General features: G+C 45.5%; 1 protein-coding gene across 1 annotated transcript in view; it reads right to left on the minus strand.

Moving 5' to 3' along the window:
• Positions 1-20327, minus strand: part of EXOC2 (exocyst complex component 2) — a 206482-nt gene extending 186155 nt beyond the window's left edge. The window contains exon 1 of the mRNA XM_037519163.2: positions 20196-20327. The gene's annotated coding sequence lies outside the window, so the exon portion shown is untranslated. The remainder of the gene's footprint in view (positions 1-20195) is intronic.
• Positions 20328-20807: the final 480 nt, after the last annotated feature.

Genomic DNA, 20807 nt, shown 5'->3' on the forward strand with positions numbered 1-20807 from the left:
CTTCAATACTTATTAATTCCTCTTCTGTGCATTTTCTTTTTCTTTTTCTGTCTCAACAGAATACTTACTTTATTTGTATCAGCCTTCCTTGTTTGATAATAACATTTAAAGTCACTATTTTCCCACCTAAACCGCAGATGTAGATATGCAGTGGTTTCACTGTTTGTCGATAAAGGATCTGTAGTGACAGTTTTGGTTTCTTCTTTGACACAAGATTAACTTTAGAAAGCTTTACAGAATTTCTCAGTTAAAAATTTGCTGTTGAACTTTTTAAAATTAAATTCTAGTTTTTACTTGTTTCATTGTTATTTCTATTTGATTACTTGTTTCTGGCATTGTGGTCAGAGAATATGGCCTATTAGTGACCTAATTTGGGGAGTTTACTGAGGTTTCCTCTGTACAATCTGTCATTTAGTTCCTCAGTGAGCTTCCCTAATGCATAGTTTAAACCAGAAGTCAGCAAACTATAGCCATGAAGATATACAGTCTGCTGCTTGTTTTTATAAATGAAGCTTTACTGGAACTCAGCCACTTCCATTCATTTCCATGCTGTCTGTGTGTGATCCCTAAAATACTCCAAGTTGAGTAGCTGCAATACAGACTTTCTAACCCACCCACACCCACCCCAGATTTAAAGTATTCACTCCCTGAAGCAAGCAGGTCATGGTGAAAATCACTGGTGTATATGCTATGTCTAGAAGTTAAACTGATGCAAAACTCTGTAAGCAAATCCTCCAAACAAATGATGCATTCTCCAAATACTACTTATGCATACTCCAAATACTACTTATGATTGCAATAAGAATTTCAAAATCTGGGCCTCCCCGGTGGAGCAGCGGTTGAGTGCTGGGTTGCGAAGCTGCCCACAGCCTCTACAGCAGTGGTTCAATTCCCAGCTGCTCCCTGGCCACCGGAGGAGGGTCCCACAGGGTGCGCAGACCTCTCCTGCCGCCCGCTGCTCCCCTCAGCAGTGTACTTCGGTCCTTCTGCCTGCTCTGCTCCCCGCTCTGGCTCTGGTGAATTCACTCACCCTCCCGTGCTTCTGACTGTACCCAGTGCTTGTATAAATAAATAAATAAATCTAAAAAAAAAAAAAGAATTTCAAAATCTATTAATAATAAGCAGCTCTCTCATAAATTCAGGTCTATTAAATTAGTATGATTGTATGGAATTAAGAAATTTGGTGCTTTGCTTTTGGTTTAAGCATTTTACAAGCTTTTATCTCCCTTCATAGACTATTTGTTTAAATAGTCTTAGGTTTATGGAAAACTGAGTGGAAATTACAGAAAATTTCCATACATCCCTTCACCACCCCACACGCAGTTTTGTCCATTATTAACATCTTGCCTTAGTATAGCACATTTTGTTACAACTGCTAAGCCAAGAATGATACATGATTAACTAAATCCTGGAGTTTGCATAAGGGTTGCTCTTTGTGTGGTACAGTGTATAAAACTGGAAACCTATCGCTACATGGATTCACAAATAGAGTATCATACAGAAGAGTTTCAGTGCCTTAAACACTCAGTTCTTCCTGCTCTCTTAGCTTAATGATCATACATCCTAAACTTTCACAGTTGGTGGCCCGAGAGTCTGCATTACAATTAATCCAAGTAAACTTTCAAATAACAGTCTACCACTTCCTTGCTAGTACACATACTCTAGATCACAGTGTTACCAACTTCTTCTGCCCAGTCTTTAAAACATGGCTGTCATTCATTTGAATTATCAATAATACTTTTCTGCTGTTAATTTCAAACAAACTATGTGTTAAATCAATTGAGAATAAGGAAAACCATATTTTTCACTTACTTTTTTCTACTGCTCCTTGATGTAGATACTAGTTTCAAATCTGTATCACTATTTTTCTTTTTGAAGAACTTTTAACACTTCTTGTAAGGCAGGTTTATTGAAAAATATTCCTCCAATTTTTGTATGAGAAAGTATTTCTCATTCACTTTTGAAGAATAACTTGGCACAGAATTCTATGTTGATTTTACTTCCTTGAGCGCTTTAAATACTTCATACTTTGCCTATTCCACTCTTTTCTTGCATGCATGGTTTCTGAGAAGAAATCCAATCCAACTCTTATCATAAATCCTCCGTAAATAAGGTGTTGTGAACACTGGCTTCAAGTTTTTCTCTTTGTTTTTGATTGTCTGCAGTTTGAAAAGATGACTAGAAAAAGATCTTTGTAGTGTTGATCCTGCTGGGTATTCACCAAGCTTCCTAGATCAGTGGTTTGTTGTCCATTATTAATTTTGGAAATTTCTCAGTCAGTACTGCTACAAGTATCTCCACAGAGAGGTTCTCATGCACAGGGAAAATGGAGACTCACCTACCCTAACCCCCACAACCCCTACCCATCTCCCACATCCCCCCACTGTCCCTCTAGTAACTTGTGATTATTGATTGGGGGACAGCAATTTGCCATCACCTCCACTCTCTGCTGGATAAAAAAGAGATGTTAATTTTCAGTTTGCTCAACACTTTTCTTGCTGTAAGGACAGGAACAGCAACCCACAAGCCCCTTGTGTGCTGGACCTGAAACTGAGATTTATTTTAACATTTACACTACTGAGCTGCATTATTAAGAAGCAACTCTTAGGTTTTACTCAGAATCGTGGTATATAATGAGTGATCTAAAAATTAAAGCTATTTTAATGGATATATAGTTAATAGCTAAAATTTTTAAATGTTTATGTGTTATTTAAAAGTTCACATTAAACAAAAAAAAATCAACAGATAACAAGGTACTACAATTATCATTTTAGTTTTATATTTCTCCACAAAGACAGGACCACTTTAGTCTGAACATTGTGAGCCTTTGGCCAGAATAGTAATTAAGCCATGAAACAGCAGTCACATATTGTCAGACACATTTGTGTTCAGAAACATAAATAGAAATTTAAACTCATTGAAAATCAGGAAGATTTGTTTCTTATGCCCACAAAATCCTTGGGGGTGAAGAGAGACAGGAACTTTTCTCAGTGATTTCTTTTTAACATGGTTTCACTTATAGGAGGAATATAGGGGAACCAAATAAGACATCAGTGTAAAAAACTAATAACAATACAAACAAAACAAAAAAAAAAAACAGACAATTATAATTCAGAGACATCCTGCAGGGAAGGAGGAGGGAGGGAGGAGCACAGGGGACTGAGGTGATGGTGCACAGGTACATTGGGGAAGGAAATTCTATGGGCACTACACCTGAGGTGGGGGGGAAAGCAAATACTGTTTTCTTAGTAGTTTCTGAACTGAGTTTGTAAAGGTACAGCCTAATAGGCAAGGCCTCCTTTCCCAGCTGTCAGCAGCAAGGGGGTACTGTCTGCCACAAGGAAGGAACCTTCCCAAACTGGGTTTGCCTTAGAGTAGTATACAAAACACAAATTCAAAAAAGTCATTGGATTTAATACAATCAAAAATGTCATTCAGGCCATTATCAAGTTCATGATCAAGTTCTACTCCTACTTCGCTGCTCCCCATCTGTGGCGCTGCTCCTGGATGACCATCTCTCTCTCTCCCACTTGACTTCCCTCTTAGCTCATGTCCACTTGGGTTCTGAGCCCTCCTGCAGGACAGAGCCATGAGGGTGCCTGGGGAGCTGTACATCCTCCCTGCCCTCTGCCTGGTCAGCTGCCTGAGGCCCCTGGGCAGGCTCTCTCAGCTACAGCCTCAGCATGCTTGCAAGGGCGTTTCTGGTCACAAGGACCGTCCAGTCCACGCTGGATACTAAGCAGGAGCTCCAGCCTCTACCCCCTAGATGCCAGTAGCACACCCCCATGGGATGATCAAATCATCTCCAGACAAAGTCAAATGTTGCTGGGAAAGGAGAGAGGCTCCCCCCATCCCTAACCTGCCCAACCCTCCCTACCCTGCCCCAGGGCGTGGCTGGAAGTCATAGATCTGGTTCCTCCCAGGAAGACCACCTCTTCCAAAGCCTCCACATCACTTTGCAAGAGTGAATGAGGCCCAGACCTGGGTACCCTGCTGGCCAGTCTCCCAATTCTCACTAGCCCGCAGGCTCCCTGTCACCACCACCAGCTCTCAGATAGTGTGTCCTGCGCATGTGAAAAAGAGGCTGGGCCTTGGTGCAGAGAAGACAGAAGAAACCTACCCAACACAGCAGAAACTTCCATGTGACCGCAGAGGGGACTGGTTACAGAATGCCCGCACTCTCTCTCGCTCTCTTCCTCCCATGGTTTTTCCAGGCCTTTATGCCTTTTCTCAACAGCAAAGGGAACTGCTGTTCTGATCTCTTCTCCACTCTCCTTCTAAATCCTGAAGCTGCGAGCCAGCATGCTGCTCCTTGTATTAATCACATTTTGTCATTTCCTGCATGTTATGATGTTTTGACATCTTGCGGTCCTGTACACCAGAAGGGGAACTGCCCTTTGATGGCTGATGACTCCTGAGACAGCAGACAACAGGCCTGATAGGGCCTCTGATATGCAAACAAACACTCCTGAGCCCTCAAGTACTGGCATCAGCCTCCTAGCCCAGGGCACCATCCCCCTGCCATAACCACCTGGAGGCTAAGGGCCTGGCAGCTAAGAATGGCCCTAAATCCCAGAGGCTGCTGAAGTGATTCAAACTCTCCACTCCTAAGCTTGAGCAGACTGCCTCTCCTGCCTTGCCCTTCCTTTCTCAGAAAACCACAATAAAGGTCTGGCCTGTTTTCATACTAATCTCCAGGCCATCCCTCCTGCTTGAGGGGGCTGGGAGGGAGTGGGGGAGGCAGACACACCCTGGTGTGCCCCCTCCTCTGGGAACAGTGAATAACAAATGATCTTTTCAAGGACTATCTTTCCTTCTGCTCTGCAGGTCTCAACACCCCTGGGTACCAATGCAGCCTACATTTGAACACAGCTCTCCTTTCTCAGCCTTTCCTGGGTCACTGCAAGTCAAAGCCAATCCTCCCTTTCCTCCAAAAGAGGAGCCTCCGGGCTCCTGAGGAAAAAAGGGCATGAGGTCCCCACATTACACATTATATGGGATCCTGACTACTAAATTAGAGGGTTGAAGTCTTTAAGGGCAATAGACAATTAGCATTTGAGGTATATATTTAGGAACCAATGTGGCTCTTGCCTTTCATTAGGATATTTTCCAATATAAAATAAGAAACAGTGCAAATAACATCAGTAAAGGAAGCAGCGGGCCTTTAAGCCACAGATCTGATCTTAGACCTATCTTAAGACATTCACATTCAGTATTTCTTGAGTGTTTATTAAGCTCTCCCCAAGTCATAACATCTAATTCTCACAACCGCCCTTATGAGGATGTGTAAGCCAAACCTTGTCCAACATTCCCCTCCCCCACACAGGAAAAGCAGCACTCACACCAGGCAGTCTGGCTCCAGTGACTTTTTCTGTGTACACACACACAAACACAAACACACACACACGCACTCTGTTTTCTCCTGACAAGCTAATGGGCCCATCTCACAGCCAGTGCTGCAGGGCGGCCACTTGCGGGCATGCATGGAGAGCTGACTTGAGATCTGAAGGGCATTAAGGATGCCACCAAGAGTTGCCATCAGTGCCCAGCAAACTGACTTAGATGGGTAAAGAGCCAGGGGCCGGCTTGTTCAACTGGGAAAGACACAAAAAATCAGTGGCAAAGTCACTTAAGTAAGAGTAGATAAAATCCTACTATCAGACAGACTCAGGACCCCTCCATCTCTTAGTTTTCTCCCCTGTAAAATGGGAATAAGAGCAAACTTTACGGGTACATTCACTAGAATCACGTATGTCAAAGATTTCTGCAAACTTTAAGTCCGACGTAAAGGTCGCACATACAGCTCAGCTGCATAGGCCACAAACCAGCCTCAAGTGAAGTGGGGGCTGGGCGGGTCGAGGAGAGGCCTCAGGTCAGACAGGGGACGAGAAACTTCACAGGAAGTGGCCGTAATCCAGTTATGACAGAAAAGATGTTATTCAGGAACAAAAGAGAAAATTGCAGGATTTGTGCTGCGCAATTTGGATAAGAAAGTCCTGAAAAGCTGGGGGTAGGGGGGTTAAAAAATCCTGATTCTCTCCCAGGACTAGGGTGGCTGACACCGTAAATGGAGAAAAGTCTTCTTTAAAGCCACAGATTAAAAAATCAACAAACAACTATGAACCAGAGACACTCTATGGGGGATGAGGGGGCGGGGAAAGGAGGGATTGGGGAAAAAATAAGAAGGTTGCAATTGTATGGGGAATATGAAAATAAAATTTAAATTTAAAAAATAAATAAATAAATAAAACCACAAATTACACCTCGCAACATGTCGGGACATCCCAAAGATGGGTCAGGCTTGGCAGTTAGGACAGCCAAAGATTCAATTTAATAGACGTTAAACACACAACTGCTTTATTTTCTTTCTTTTTTTTTTCAAGATTTATTTATTTATACAAGTACTGGGGTACAAGCCAGAGGCGCAAGAGGGTGAGAAAATTCACCAGAGACAGAGCAGGGAGCAGAATAGGCAGAAGGACCAAAATACACTGCTAAGGGGAGCAGCAGGGGAGACAGGAGAGGTCTGCCACGCCACGTGGGAATCTCCCTGGCCAGCCAGGAATCGAACCGGAGCTAAAGAGGCTGCGGACAGCTTCAGCCCTCGAACCGGCGCTAAAGAGGCTGCGGACAGCTTCAGAGGGCTGCGCTCACAGCACTGCGCTCAACCCGCTGTGCCACCAGGGAGGCCCTGCTTTATTTTCTTGCTTCTTAACTTTAACATGTTAACTCCAGTGCCAAAAATGCCTCCCTTACAGTCCAAAGCATAATTCTCAGGCTTCCATTACCTCAAACATCTAGAGTTAAAAACTGCTGTTACTTCATTTTCATTACACCAAGAAACCCCAGAGTGCGTAACAGGGAATGGAAGCCCCGGCTAGGGGAGGAGGATGCTGTCTGACTTCACGCAAGAATCCCAAAGGTGAACACTCAATTCTCAGTCACATCGCTCTGTACACCTCCTACCTTGTACAGGTTGACCAATGGGAGACAATCAAATTTAAAAGCCAAACAGGAAGTTGGAGAAAATATTCAAATGGTACAACATGAATGGCTTTCTTATATAAATGGTCCCCCCCGCAAAAAAAATCTAAAGGCCTCCATGGTGGCCCAGGGGTTAAAGTCTCATCTCCATCAAGCTATCCCCACTCTCTGAGGCCTGAGTTCAATCCCCTGTGAGGGCCCTGACCCACTTGGCTCAGCAGACCTCTCCTGTCTCACCTACTGCTCCCCTTAGCAATGTATCTCAGGTGATCTTGCTGTTCTGCTCCCCAATCTGTCTCTGGTGAATCCTCTGCCCCCAGCACCTCTGGCTGCACTCCAGATCTTGTATGCATAAATAAATAAAATAAATCTTAAAAAAAAAAATCTAAACAGAAAACTCAACAGAGGAAACGCAACCAGAAAATGCAAATTAAGATTCTGTTGTTGGTTAATTTACTTAACAGGAGCTGTTTGTGGCAATCCTGAGGTTGAGAATGTCCATGGACATGTATAGTCCTCAGTGTGTTACTGGTGGCCACACACACCACTCACACTGTGCAGCAATTTGGCAAAATGTGTCAAAACCTTACCTAAGTCTCTAGCTTTTGATTCTTTTTTTTTTTTTTTTTTTCTAGAGAGGTTAGCCTGGAGTTGGTCTTGGCAGAATGGGAAAGGGCAGATACTGGAGGGTTTTTTGTTTTTTTTTTAAAAAGATTGATTTATTTATACAAGCACTGGGTATAGACAGATGCACGGGAGGGTGACAGAATTCACCAGAGCCAGAGGGGAGAGCAGAGCAGGCAGACTGACGAAGTACACTGCTGAGGGGAGCAGCGGGCTGCAGGAGAGGTCTCCACACCATGTGGTGCCGGGGATCGAACCAGTGCTGCAAGGCTGCAGGCAGCTTCGCAACCCAGCGCTCAACCACTGTGCCACTGTGAATCTAGCTTTTGATTCTTAATAAAAGAATCCAAACCCTGGAAACTGCTATGAGGATTTCCATAACTACAAATAATTTATTAAGGCAAAAGGGAAAAAAAGAATAGGAAACATCTTCAAACAACTAGAAAATACTTAAGTAAAATGTGGAAGTCTGGTCATTAGGAATTCTGATGCAGCAAGTGAATGATTATGAATGGCCTATGGTATTTACAGTGAATCAGAGGGAGGAGGAAGGGAGGAGAGGGGAAGAGAGGGCGGAAGGGGAGGAAATTACAGAAGGAATGAAGGAAAGAAAAAAAAGGTGTGTGTGTATCAAGTTAATTTATATGGAAAAATTTTTGAGCATTCTCAGCCCCCCAAAATAACTACCAAATCATAACAGATAGGAACATTCCACTTTCAGATAGCAGGGGTCTGGCTTGGTGAACACGGAGAGGCCTGAAAGGGATCATCTGGACCAGAGACCCACATCACTGGCAGAATGAATGGAGGGGGCGGACGGACGAGGAAACGCAGGTCCTCAGATGCGTCTGTACAGCTTTCCCTGAGGCCTTGGGCACGGGCGTACATTTGTTATGAGACACAGTGAGGTCTTGGAAAGGTGAATTCCAGAACGAGCATGCAGCGGAGTAGCCCTTGTGAGTGACTCCTGTATTTGTAGGACCCAAGGCAGCACAAGCCTTGCTCAGGAACAATGTTTATAATGTTTCCTTTCGGCCGATCTGGACTATCTCATTCTCCCGCAAATCTTTTGCCTTAAGAAAGGAGTTATTACAAATATCCCCTCATTTAAAAATTGGAGGGAGGGGGGAGAAAAAAGAGTAACTGTCCCAAGGCCCCTGAGAGTCATCTTAGTGGGTGTGGTGAGGACTGTATCATACTGTCTTCTGTCCTCTGAACCCCTCCAGGCCCCAGAACAAAGTGGCCGCTGGTAAAGGGCGGCTAGGCTGTGTAGACTTGGGAACCATGGCTCACTGGCCACTCCCTCGTCTGCTCTCTAACAGCAGCCCACACCTCGGGCCACATGGTGTGGCAGCTATGAAAGCACCATTTCAACCACTGAAATGTGACCTTTGAAAGGGACCTCCACTGGACTGGTCCCATGGCAGGACAGATGTCATCCCCTGATTCTGAACCCTGTGTCCTGAGCATGACTTTTAAAATCAGTAAATCTGTGCCACAATAATGATCACCAAAAGTGCCACAGAAACGGACTTGTATAACTCCCTCCTAAAAGCATATTCTGACAGGTCCTCCAAGCACTCAGTACAGAGGAGCTGAGACAGGTTACGTGTCCGTGTAGAGATACGCATTGGAGAAGACCGTGAATGAGACACAGAGAACTGAGCCCATTCGGTGGGCACCTCTGAGCAACAGCAGCTGGAACTCAAATGTGATCTCTCTGCAAAGCCCAGGAAGTGAAAGGTTTGGTATTCTCCCATCACTTCCATACACAATCACCCAAAAATCAGAAATTTTAATCTGCAGGTCAGATCTTTAATACTGGGCTCCCTTCTTTGGCCCCAAAATATTTTCAAATTAAGCCAAAATGACTTCCCTCCCCCACCACCGTAAGTCTCTGCTTTAAAAAAAAAATTATTTTTTTTTAAAGATTCATTTATTTATACAAGCACTGGGGTACAGGCAAGAGCCGCGGGAGGGTGAGAGAATCCACCAGAGACAGAGCGGGGAGCAGAAACAGGCAGACGGATAGAAAACACTGCTGAGGGGAGCAGCAGGAGAGCCAGGAGAGGTCTGCCATGCCATGGGTATCTCCCTGGCCGGCTGGGAATTGAACCCACGCTGCAGAGGCTGTGGACAGCTTCAGAGCGCTGAGCTCAACCCTCTGCGCCACCAGGGAGGCCCCAAAAATTCTTTTTTCAATCATCTCTTTCTATAAAAAAAAAAAAAAGGCCAAAACTGACTTTAGTTGGACTTTTCTATTTAACAAGTTCACACATAGAAAAAGGGTGGAGAATACATTCAAGGATTCCAACTTTTCACCTCTAAATAATGAAAAGTCTAAACAAAGGTGATTTCTTCAATTTAAAGGTGACCTGATCTTCAACAGAGATAACTTTTGGAATACTATTTTTTAAATACCACCCACATACTGTTTTTCTGCCATTCCCAGAGAATCAGTGGCTCAAAAGGGCAATTAATCCCTACTTCAGCTACATAGAGCAAATTTCCTGCTCTCTATCCCACTCACTGCTCTTTCCTGAAGGAGGGAGCCCAATAAAACCCAAGGTAGGACTGGAGGCTCTGGTGCCTTCAGGATTTATCATCTTAAAGCTCTAGATCAAATTTCAAACAACTGCTTAGCATGACATTGGTGAAATTCAAGAAGAGCTGGGGAGAGGTGCCTATGGACTGAAGACTCCGGAAGGCAGCTTGACTGACAGACAATATGCCAGCATGGAATTCCCACCAACTACATGCCCAGCACTCTTCCCAGTGCCTGTGAAACATTCCTGAGCTTCCAAAATGTAAGTTCTATTCTATTCACAAAGATTACTTGACCATACCCCTCATGTATCAATGTTCTCTTGAGACAGACAGATGAACAGAATTTTCACTTGCCAGATAAAAGAGCAAGTGGGTAATGACTAATACTTGGCACATATTTTGCCATAATCGACGCAAAAGACTATACATTACGATTCCATTTACATGCAAGTTCAGAATAGGCAAACCTTGTTTTGGGTTTTTTTTTTTTAAAGATTAATTTTTATTTTTTTTATATACAAGAACTGGGGCCAGAGGCACAGGAGGGTGAGAGGATTCACCAGAGACAGAGTGGGGAGCAGAACAGGCAGAGTGACTTAATCACACTGCTGAGGGGAGCAGCGGGCAAGGCAGGAGAGGTCTGCCGTGCCATGTGGACTCTCCCTGGCCTGCCGGGAATCAAACCCACGTCGCGGAGGCTGCAGACAGCTTCACAGTGCTGCGCTCAACCCACTACACCACTGGGGAGGCCCAAATTAGGCCAACCTTGTTAAAAAAAAAAAAAAAAAAAAAAAAAAGACAAAAGGCCCAAAGCAGACTGGCCTATGCTAAGCCCCAGTCACCAAGGGACTTAAAATGTTGGCTTTATTGAAATTGGAATCTTGGGTCAGTTAATCAGGAATCCAGGGACCACGACTAGTTAGGGAATCAGTTAGGGAATCGGCGTGTTGGACCCTCAGTTCCCTACAGTGCAGTGACCTTTTGCACAATCAGCCACTCTTTGGCCAAACAGAACTTCCTATTCCTGCTCCCTGCCGGCTATAAAGGCCTTTCATTTTGCATAGTCTCCCAGAGCTCCGTTGTATCTGCTACACTATTGATAGATGCTGCCCGGTTCAAATCGACTTTCGCGAGAGTAAAACCTAAAAATTCGAGTAAGTTTCAGTTTATCTTTTAACAACGCATGGAGAGAGGCAGTAGTTGGTCAGTGGCTGAAAGGGTGGAGGAACTGACAGCAGCCCGGGGGCCTTCCTCTTGACACAGGAGGATGTTGCAGAACTAACAGTGATGGATGCAGCATACTAACTGTGAGCATACTAACTGCGCCTCAGAATTCCTGGGAGCATCAAACTGTCATTATCACAAAATAGAACCTCCCCCCAAAAATGGACACAAGAGGAAATATACGAGGATAGCATGAAAAATAAAATGCACTCACACTACTCTAAGCTCCCAAGTCTTCTGCTTCAGAGACTAAGAAAAACCCTGGCCTGGGCTGAGGTGGGAAGTAGCACGGAGAGGCTTGACCCTCTGGGTTAGGAAAAGTGAGCGCACTGGCCACAACTTGGGGGTAACATGAGCAGGAAAAGCAGCAGAACAATAAACTACACATGTTAGCCCTCTGGAAGATGTCCGTGTCCTCAAGTTTCTAGTCCTGGACAAAGCACAGTAACACACACACCCCCACCCCACCCCCACCGGCCCCTTCCAGCCAGGCTGCAGGGGAGACCGGGCAGTGAGGGCCAGGAACAATGCAAAGTCCCAGCTGCCACGCAGGGTCTTAAATACTTAAATGATAACATACCTGACCATCCCAGCAAGAATGTTCAGGATGGAGAAAGGGACAATGTCCATTTATAAGAAAAGAATGGGTGGAAAACCACACTAGTCTTTATTTACACTATTGCATAAAGGCAGTTTCATTCATCAATAAGCCGATGTCGCCGCTGACAAATACAACAAGCGCCATCAACAGCATGCCAACGTCAAGGCGGGCTTTAAAGCAAGGTCAAGGACTCCGACTGTCAGTTTAAATTGCTTAATTTTATTAAACTCGTTCAACGTGAAGGGATGTCACGAAGCCCCTAGAGCCTTTCACATGCGCAGAACTGGATGCATTGGACCCAGGTTCTGGATAACGGCTTCCCAATTTCTCAAAGGACACCAGCTCCTTCACTCCTCGGGCGATTTCTGCTGCGCTCCTCTAGCTCGACCTCAAAAGAAACTTCTCAGGGGCCATCTATCTTGACGTGAAAGCAAAATAATCGCAGCACTCAGCAGCGCCATTAAGGCTTCTGGGGCGGATGAACCGGCAGATGCGCGGGAGGGGCGGGCGGCGCGAGCCCGGAGCCCGCGCGAGGGGTGGGCGCGGTGGAAGCAGGCCTCGCCGGGCACCGTTCCGGCATCCGAAATGAATTAAAGTAAACAGTCTCGATCTCTCCCATCCACCATGTTCGCAGCCTCTCTGCGGAGTGCAGACCACACACCCAGACCACACAGCGCCAGCCCAACTCCTCGCACGCAACAGCTACAAGCTGTCACTCGGCAGCGGCAGGAGAGGGGGGCAGGCAGGGCCGGGGGCTGGGGGAGGGGGCCGAGGCAGGGGGAGGGGGGAGCGCGTTCCCGACAGCTGGGGCGAGTGATGTGTGGTGTGCAGACAGGGAAAAACCTCCCTGAGAAAACAAGCCGGTCGTGGCCTTGGGGAGTCTTGACCTGCACTCCCCTGACCAATTTAGTAGCTGATGAAGGATTAACAAAGCATCCATTTAACATCAATTAACCTCCTATCCATCACAGGTCAAAAGAGAAAATTTCCATTACAGAAGCACGTCACATTTTCTTATAATTTATGACACATACTTCAATGCACTTTTTCTTAGATATAGATTCGTGTTAACCCATCTGCCTCTTTTCCCTTCAGGTATTTCTGCAAGAGAGGTCCGCAATGTTTAATTTCATAGTTTTCCCACGTTTCATTATGGCACAGTCTATAACTTTACAAGATACTTATTGGTAGAGTAACAGTAAGTAACTTTTTTCATGGAACTTTTGACTAAAAATACACATAAAAGGTAATTATAAGTATTAATTAGGGGTGGGGGAAATCAAAAAATGTAACCAGAAAAGTGGATTTAGAATGATAAACCAGAATTTTTGTTTACCACTTTACCATTAATAATGAAGAAGTTTGCTGATTTTAATAGCAAACAAGAAATCTCAACAAAATGAGTCATCATATCTTATCAGGTCCCCAGAGACACAGCTCAATCAAAAGAATAAGGTTAGGAGTTGGGAAAATGCAAGTTCTGACTCTCCAAAGACTTGGAGAACCTTCCAGAAAAGTGCCCTAACGTTAGAGCACTAATTACTTAGCTCAGATCACAAAAAAGTGAAAATTTTCCCAAGTGCACAGAGGAAGGCTCTTGAGAGAGGTCTGATTGCAATCTGATTGCAGATGCAATCTGATTGCAATCTGATTGTTCTGAGATGAGGGCACTGAGGGTCTTGGAGGCTGGACAAGCTTCTGTCCTGTCTGAGTCCTTTACCCTTCCATGAGGGAAGAAGGCATCATCCCTCCCTAAGCTTCTGACCCATTTTTCCAATCAGAGAAGCAGTCACTGCTCTTGAAGTCCTTCTGCAATCTAGGAGAATGTAATGGGAGGGGTTGGTTGGTGGGTCCCATCCACATGTAGGTTTATCAGTGAACGCGGTTGCTCTATCTCAAAATCTCATCTTTACTCTCAGCCATGGGGAGGTAACTCCCTTTTCTCACCTGCATGTGAAGTCTCTCCCAGGTCCCTAAATGCAGGATAAATAGTCCAGGTTCACTCCATTATTCTTTAAATTTTTCAACCACGTGAATTTTTCCCACATTATTAAATTGTTTGTGTTTTGCCAGTCCATGTGATGCTGTTTTGATTACTTGTCCAAACCGAGAAAAACCCTGCACCCCAAGACTTCCAAAAACAGTAATATGATAACAAGTGCTCCTGAACATCCCCCTTGCCCTATGCTACTCAAGCTAATATCACCAGGGAGCCAATCAGAAAGGCAGAACTTCAGACCCCAATACACCCTACTGAGCAAGCACCACGCCAGGGTGGTGTGCACACGAACACTGAGAAGCGCGGCATGGACCTGGCCTGTCCATGGCCATCCGGAGCCAGAGGACCCCAGAAGAAGCCTCGGGGTGCAGAGGCACCTAAAGAGTTTCAACAACAAAATCAAACTCAATTAGATTCTCAGGCTACCCAGCAGCAGAGGCAAACTATAGAATTAGTCACATTCTCCTTGACTGACATTCAGCCTACCAAAGGATGGACTAGTCCAGGGGCTGGGCTGGGCTGGCCCCAGAGGGATCTCCCAGAGATCATGGGAAAAGGGTCTGAGAGGACGGCCCTTCACTCCAGTTCTCTGAAAGTTCAGCTCACGCTTCTGCTGCACAGGATCAAAGCCAGGCCCTGTCAGGACTAGCACACGTTAACCACCTAACAGTACGGGATGGGTCCCTGTCTCCAAGACAGGGTCACAAACACTTTCGTCCAGTTTTCTAAATTCATTATCCTTTCCTCAGCCCCATCTCCAGGACAAAGTTAACAAAAGATAATAGTGCACAAACCTGTAAGAACCCAGGGTGTTCTCACTTTCCTAAGATGACACATGGTCTCCCCAGGGGATGTGCAGAAAGGAAGAAAGGAACAGGTGAGGGGGCAAGCACCCCTGTTTTCCTGGCTCTCTCCTTAGACCTCACAGAGTCAGACTACAAGTGGGACACGCTATCTATGTTTTTAAACAAAACCTAAGTGTGTTTGATTTCTTTTGGGGAAAAAAAAAAAAAAACGACGTGAAAAGCGCAACTGACAGCTGGCAATATTATTTGTTTGTTTGTTTTTAATAGGGGGGGCGGGAACCTTTACTTCTGCTATTACATGTGGAGGTGAGGAATCAAAGGGAATACATATGAGGTGACCAGGGAACAATACTGGAAGAGAGATAACAAACAAGGGGGAAAGCAGGCAGTTTGGCTCTTCAGCGTGCCCAACACGCATAACTGCTACGGGCATACTTGATGACAAAACTCTTCTCTTCAAACAAGTACTAGATTCCAGCTTAATGAGGAGTGTTTATTAAAGGTCTCCTTTATTTCCCAGAAACTCTCAGATCTCTGCTCCAGAGGCTAGTGTCTTCCCAGAGGGTGATTCCCTTCCTTGCATTTCAAAGTCAGTAAGCAGGCAGTCTGAAGGCGCACACCCTTCTGCCACCAAACAGGCCCAGGCTCACACGCCACCATCTGCCACCAAACAGGCCCAGGCTCACACGCCACCATCCACCACCAGCCCCCCAAGAAAACAAACATGCAAACAAGTATCTCAAACAAGATTCACTACTTAAGGAAGAAAGAAGGAAAAGTAATTTTAAATAAAAGGCTAGCATACTTCATTCATCAATCTATTACCAGTTACACTCACGTCCCTGACACTCCCTCTTTATCTTACTCACATGGGAGGATAAAACATTAGTTCTTGGTATTTTAGGAAACTCCATTTTCAGATAAAAAAAAAATTTCTAGGTACCCCCTTCCGCCCCCGAAAGAAGATTACCTGAGCAATTTTGAAGCATTCATTAGCAAATAAAATTCATTTCTATCTTTGTTTAGTCCATCAAGAAGCCCTAGGATACGGACAGGGGTTGGTTACTGAGCACCCCAAAGCATTAACTGGGGTGTGGAACAAGGAAATACCCTCAGATTCTTCAGTCAAAATAAATATAAATATTTAAAATGAAATAAAAAGAATTAAAAATCATATTTTTATAAAATAAAATAATTTAAAAACAAATATGAGGAGATATCGGCTATGTCCTGGGCTCTTGACTGGGGAAATGACAAGAACAGATGTAATGACAGGGAAGTCCCAGGCCACCCTGGTCTTCCAAAATGGGCCTGCCATCGAGTGAGTGATGGTGCCAAGTCCAGACAGCAGTGGGACGCGTGAGCGGAGGCTGTGCAGCAGCCACTATTTAAGAAATGTGTCTGGGAGAGAAAGAGATGTTAACAAGGGAAATGAGAAATCAAAGGAGGGTTGTTTCTTCTTGTTGTTTTTGCTGTTGTGCTTCTAGTTGTGTGTCCCTAAGAAAACCTGCTGACAGGAAGGAGCCTCTGGCAAAAGATGAACAACTGAGTGAAGAGCTCCTGAGGGCAGGAGAGGGAGGACCAGAGGCAGGGTGGTCTCAGACAAAAGTCCCTCTTTCAAGGGAACTGGAGAAAGAGCAAATGTTTCTTTGAAAGAAAAGACAAGGGATAGTCCTCTCACCGCTGCCCTATTAGGTCTGAAGGAGGGGTCAAAATGCCTGTTAAGAGTGTGAATTATGTGAAAGGCTAAGAGATGTGAGACGAATGGAAAATGCTTAAAATAGCTGCTTCAGAGAATGGATGTAGTGCTGAAGAGGAAAGCTCAAGAAGACAGCTTGACAGCCAGAGGCTGGTGACAATGGATTTCCAGAGGCCGGGGTAGGCCGGGGTTTTCCCTGCTGGTCTCAGCTCAAGCATTAAAGCACAAAAAAGAGGCTGCAATTTATCAGCTGGAGGCGGGAAGGAAGATGCTACAACCGATCACACTGGAATGAGTAGCCAAGCTCAGGTCAAAGAGCAGGTGGGCTGGGGTAACTGAGAGTTAGATGGTCAGGGGACTCTATGCAAAGGGTGAGGGGCTGGAGCTGTGGATTTCTGAGGAGGTCGGGTTCAGTTTGCCCTGCGCCAGTCTCCCTTCCCCACGTTGTCCCTGGCCCCAGTCTCCCCCTCTGTGGTTCCAGTTCTCAGCAGGCCCTACTTTCTCCTTTTGTCCCTTTGTTGTTGTTAGTTTCTCTTAAGGTCTCATGTCCCTAGTTTGTTCCCTAACCCAGCCCACACTTCTGCATGCAGTCCCTTTATTAAAATCTCCTTATTTGAACCATCTGGCAGGAATTCTGATTCCTGCTGAGACCCTGACTTATCTAGAAAGATAGGTCAATCCCATGGGGCTTTCATTAACATTAAACCAAAAACAAATATTCCTGACTTTTTGTCTTGTTTTCTCTTTCAGCAAAAGGATAACACAATGAAAGTTAAAATCACAGACCCTCTAAAATCAGGAAAAGGCCTGCAAAAGTTCATCACAGATGATACCAAGGCTCAACCTTGGCAAAGCAGCGGAGCCAGGGGGTGTGGGGAATTGGTGGGCAGGCACAGGGGAACTGAATGGTGCCAAGCACCATTCTCCACGCCTGCTTCCATCCCCCTGGGCAGCTGGCTTTCCAGCAACTAAAATCCAGGTTTCCTAAGTCTCAGGTCCCTTGTGTTTTCCATTATTGGCACCAGGATATATTCAACATGGGAACCAGTAAGTAGGAGGAATTACTAAAATCAAAAACAAAAATAAAGCAAATTCTGCATGACCCACCCCATGCTAAATGCCACCAAGAACATTAAGTTAAAGAACATCCATAAAACTTTTGAGAATGCCTAATGCAATTGTCTAGAGGGGGGGAAATGCCTAATAAATTGGTTCCAGATGCCTCTGGCTGACCTTCATGGTGCTCCGTGATCCAAATGCACCCAATGACCAGCCAGTGGGCCTCTACTCCTAGTGTGCAGCACCCACATGCCACCCCATCCAGATTCCCCACTCAACCTATTCCAACAGCAGATTCCCCCCCTTTCTCAGAATTCCTGCTGTACTTACACTCAATTGGACACGTTAGTTCTTAGGTAAGCTTTAAGTGAGAAGGAAAATTCCCCCTTCTGAATGCAGGTTGACGTTATTTGATTTCTAATGTATATGTCAGGCACCTGCAAAAACTGGGAGATACAGATTGAAAGCAATTCCTGTGTGGCAAGAGCTGAGCCTTTTGACAGATCCGTAAACAGCACTAATAGCGACAGCCCTTAAGACAATACTAGAAGACAAGTGCTAACTGGTTACAGGATTCACTGAATTGGAAAAAATTCAAAACAGGAAGAATTCGTTGAGATAATCTCGTTGGAGGTATTCGCTAACTATAGGAAAAAGGAAAACTAAGTACAAAGAATGGAAGTAGCTCAGCCGCTGCTGTGAGACAGAAGGGTGGAAAGGCATGGGATGCTTTGATCCCCAAGCCCAAATACCTCTTGACTCTATAATTTTCAACATGGAAGTCCAAGGGTACCAATGGGTGTGGCCACAGCTTCGAAATTCCTAATTTCTCTGCAGACACTCTAAATGTGTGTTCACATCAATAAGAATTCTTTGCAATTAACATAAACATAACTGATCACAACTGAAAGCTACTACCATGTCATTTCAACATGCCACTTAGGGGATCTCTGAGCACATTTCCAGAGTCTAGACCAATCTAGCATCTAGCACACTGCTTAGCAGAGTGATCAGCATTATTTCCCATTCAAGTCAACCTCAAAATCCTCTCTGTTCAACACTGGTCTAAAACAAATTCACTGAACAAATACCTAAGCACCTACTATGTGGTAGGTGCCGCACCAGTTAGGAATCCTAGCTAGATGAAAAGAAGCTGGAGAATGGGTGAAAAGCAACTGAGGGACTAGCCACATAACTAGCATTTCCTATATGGCCTAATCCTACCACTGCTTTCCACAAAAATCCTCCAAAGTCCTTTATGAGAAGACCGACTTTATTTTTAAGTACCAATTTCATTTCCCATAAGGATCACACATCATGGGCTCTCAAACATTTGTGGAATGAATGAAAATTTCACCTAACAGGTTAATAATTATCTTTTAGAAAGGTAATACTTTAAAGTGATATTCAGTACAGGAAATTAAATGTTTGGTGGGAAGGGGGGAACATTTTCTTAAACTTCGAGGAGCAGTTCCAAGTTACACAGTGGGGATCCTCGGCTTCTTTGCTTAAAATTATGAAGTTTCTATGTAATCAAACAGAAGAAGACAGATAAGTACTAAGTACATCTTTTTATTTAAGTACTAACAGTTAAATACTAAGCACATCTTCCAATCACCACCCTCTGATTCAAGTTTTAAGATTTTCGTGGGAAGAGTTTGGCTTTAAATGCCTCTGTCACCAGAATGTGTTACACAAAGTCTGGCCAAAATATACTATCATTGACAAAATGTTATTAGGCATCAGAGGACATAACTCGGAACTAGTTTTTCCACACAGTGCACCCAAATGATTTAATTAAGGGGTGGCCGATTTAAAACTTATTTTTAAATTTTCCTTGTAAGTGTAGTCATGTATGCATAAAAGAAATGAAACACATTTCCTCCTACTTACTGGTGTGATTGGACACTATGGATGAAAAACAGTTTACTTCCATGTCAAGACAAGCTTTCAAGAACTGTCTCTTGTAATTAACAAAGTGTCTTGTTACAAAATCTTGAGATTCCCTTTTAAGCAGAGCCAGACTTAGAACACAGTGGGTGGGTGAGAACCAACCTCACTAAGTGGTCGCAATGACAGTAAAAGCATTGAGTGCAGGACTTCAGGCTAGTGATTTAACCACTCTAGGGCTTCGGTTTCCCAGTCTGTAAAGGGGGGAGAACACAAAAGAATACAATCTACCTCTCGAGTGGATTAAATCAGCACTTTAATATAAACGCTCAGAGGCACCTAGCAAATGCTCGGTACAGCTCTAAATTGAAACAAACCTAAGCCAAACACGCCTGTAATTCGCTCTGAGGAATGAATTCCCACATCCTACAGAGTGACGACCTCGCAGGCGGCGGGAGGGGGCGGAGAGGCCAACGACCGCCAGTCCCCGCCGGGTCGGTTCTGAGAGGCCCGAGTCGGCGGGGGGCGACGGGGCTCAGACACTGCGGCAGGTGCCCAAGGACGGCGCGTCTGGGGACCGTCGGCGCGCGGCTCCCGCCCCTTTGCCGTCAGGAACAGACTGGCCAGGGGTGCAGGCGATGGCCACGGCCATCCCCCACAGCACCTCGTAAGGGGCAGCAAGGCCTGCGCCGCTGGGCGCCGCCCTGCGTTCCCGAGCTCCGAGGCCACTACTCAACCAGGACTCCGGGATCCGACACATACCTCCAGCCTGCGCCACTACAGCCAGCGCCAACACAAACCCCGCCGTTCTCACGGAGAACTCCCGGATCGCGGTCGCCCCAACCGGCTGTGCCTTCACTTCCGCCCACTTGGAGCACAGAGGGCATCGATCCGCCAAGTAGTAGATTGCCGAGTCTTCGATGCGTAGCGCTTCTCAGAGGGGCGGGGCGGGAGAAGCTGTTGGGCGGGCCTGGGCTAGAGGGTGGGCGGGGCTAGAAAGTCTGGTGGGCGGGGCTAGAAAGCCTGGTGGGCGGGGCTAGAAAGCCTGGTGGGCGGGGCGGGGCGCAAGCCTGGGAGGATCCGGGTGGATAGGAGGATGCCACCTCCAGGGGAGCGCCCTGGGCACCGTGCCCTCGAGTAACTCAAGGAGGCCAGAGGTCGACATTCCGTGCATTTGTGGTGGGTTCTGCACTGGGTAAGACGCTGTGGCTGCAGCCGAGAGCCTAGGAGACTAGATGGCACAGAAAATTCACAGAACCATGGAAAATTACAGAGAATGCCAGTCCACAGTCTGGAAACCTGAGCTCTGATGATTAAGCTCGACTCAGTGAACACCTCCATCAGCTAGGCGCTGTGCTGGCGCTACAGGTGCAA

Source organism: Talpa occidentalis, unplaced genomic scaffold, assembly GCF_014898055.3.
Source record: "Talpa occidentalis isolate TD23 unplaced genomic scaffold, MPIMG_talOcc4v2.1 talOcc4.2, whole genome shotgun sequence".
Classification (NCBI taxonomy): domain Eukaryota; kingdom Metazoa; phylum Chordata; class Mammalia; order Eulipotyphla; family Talpidae; genus Talpa; species Talpa occidentalis.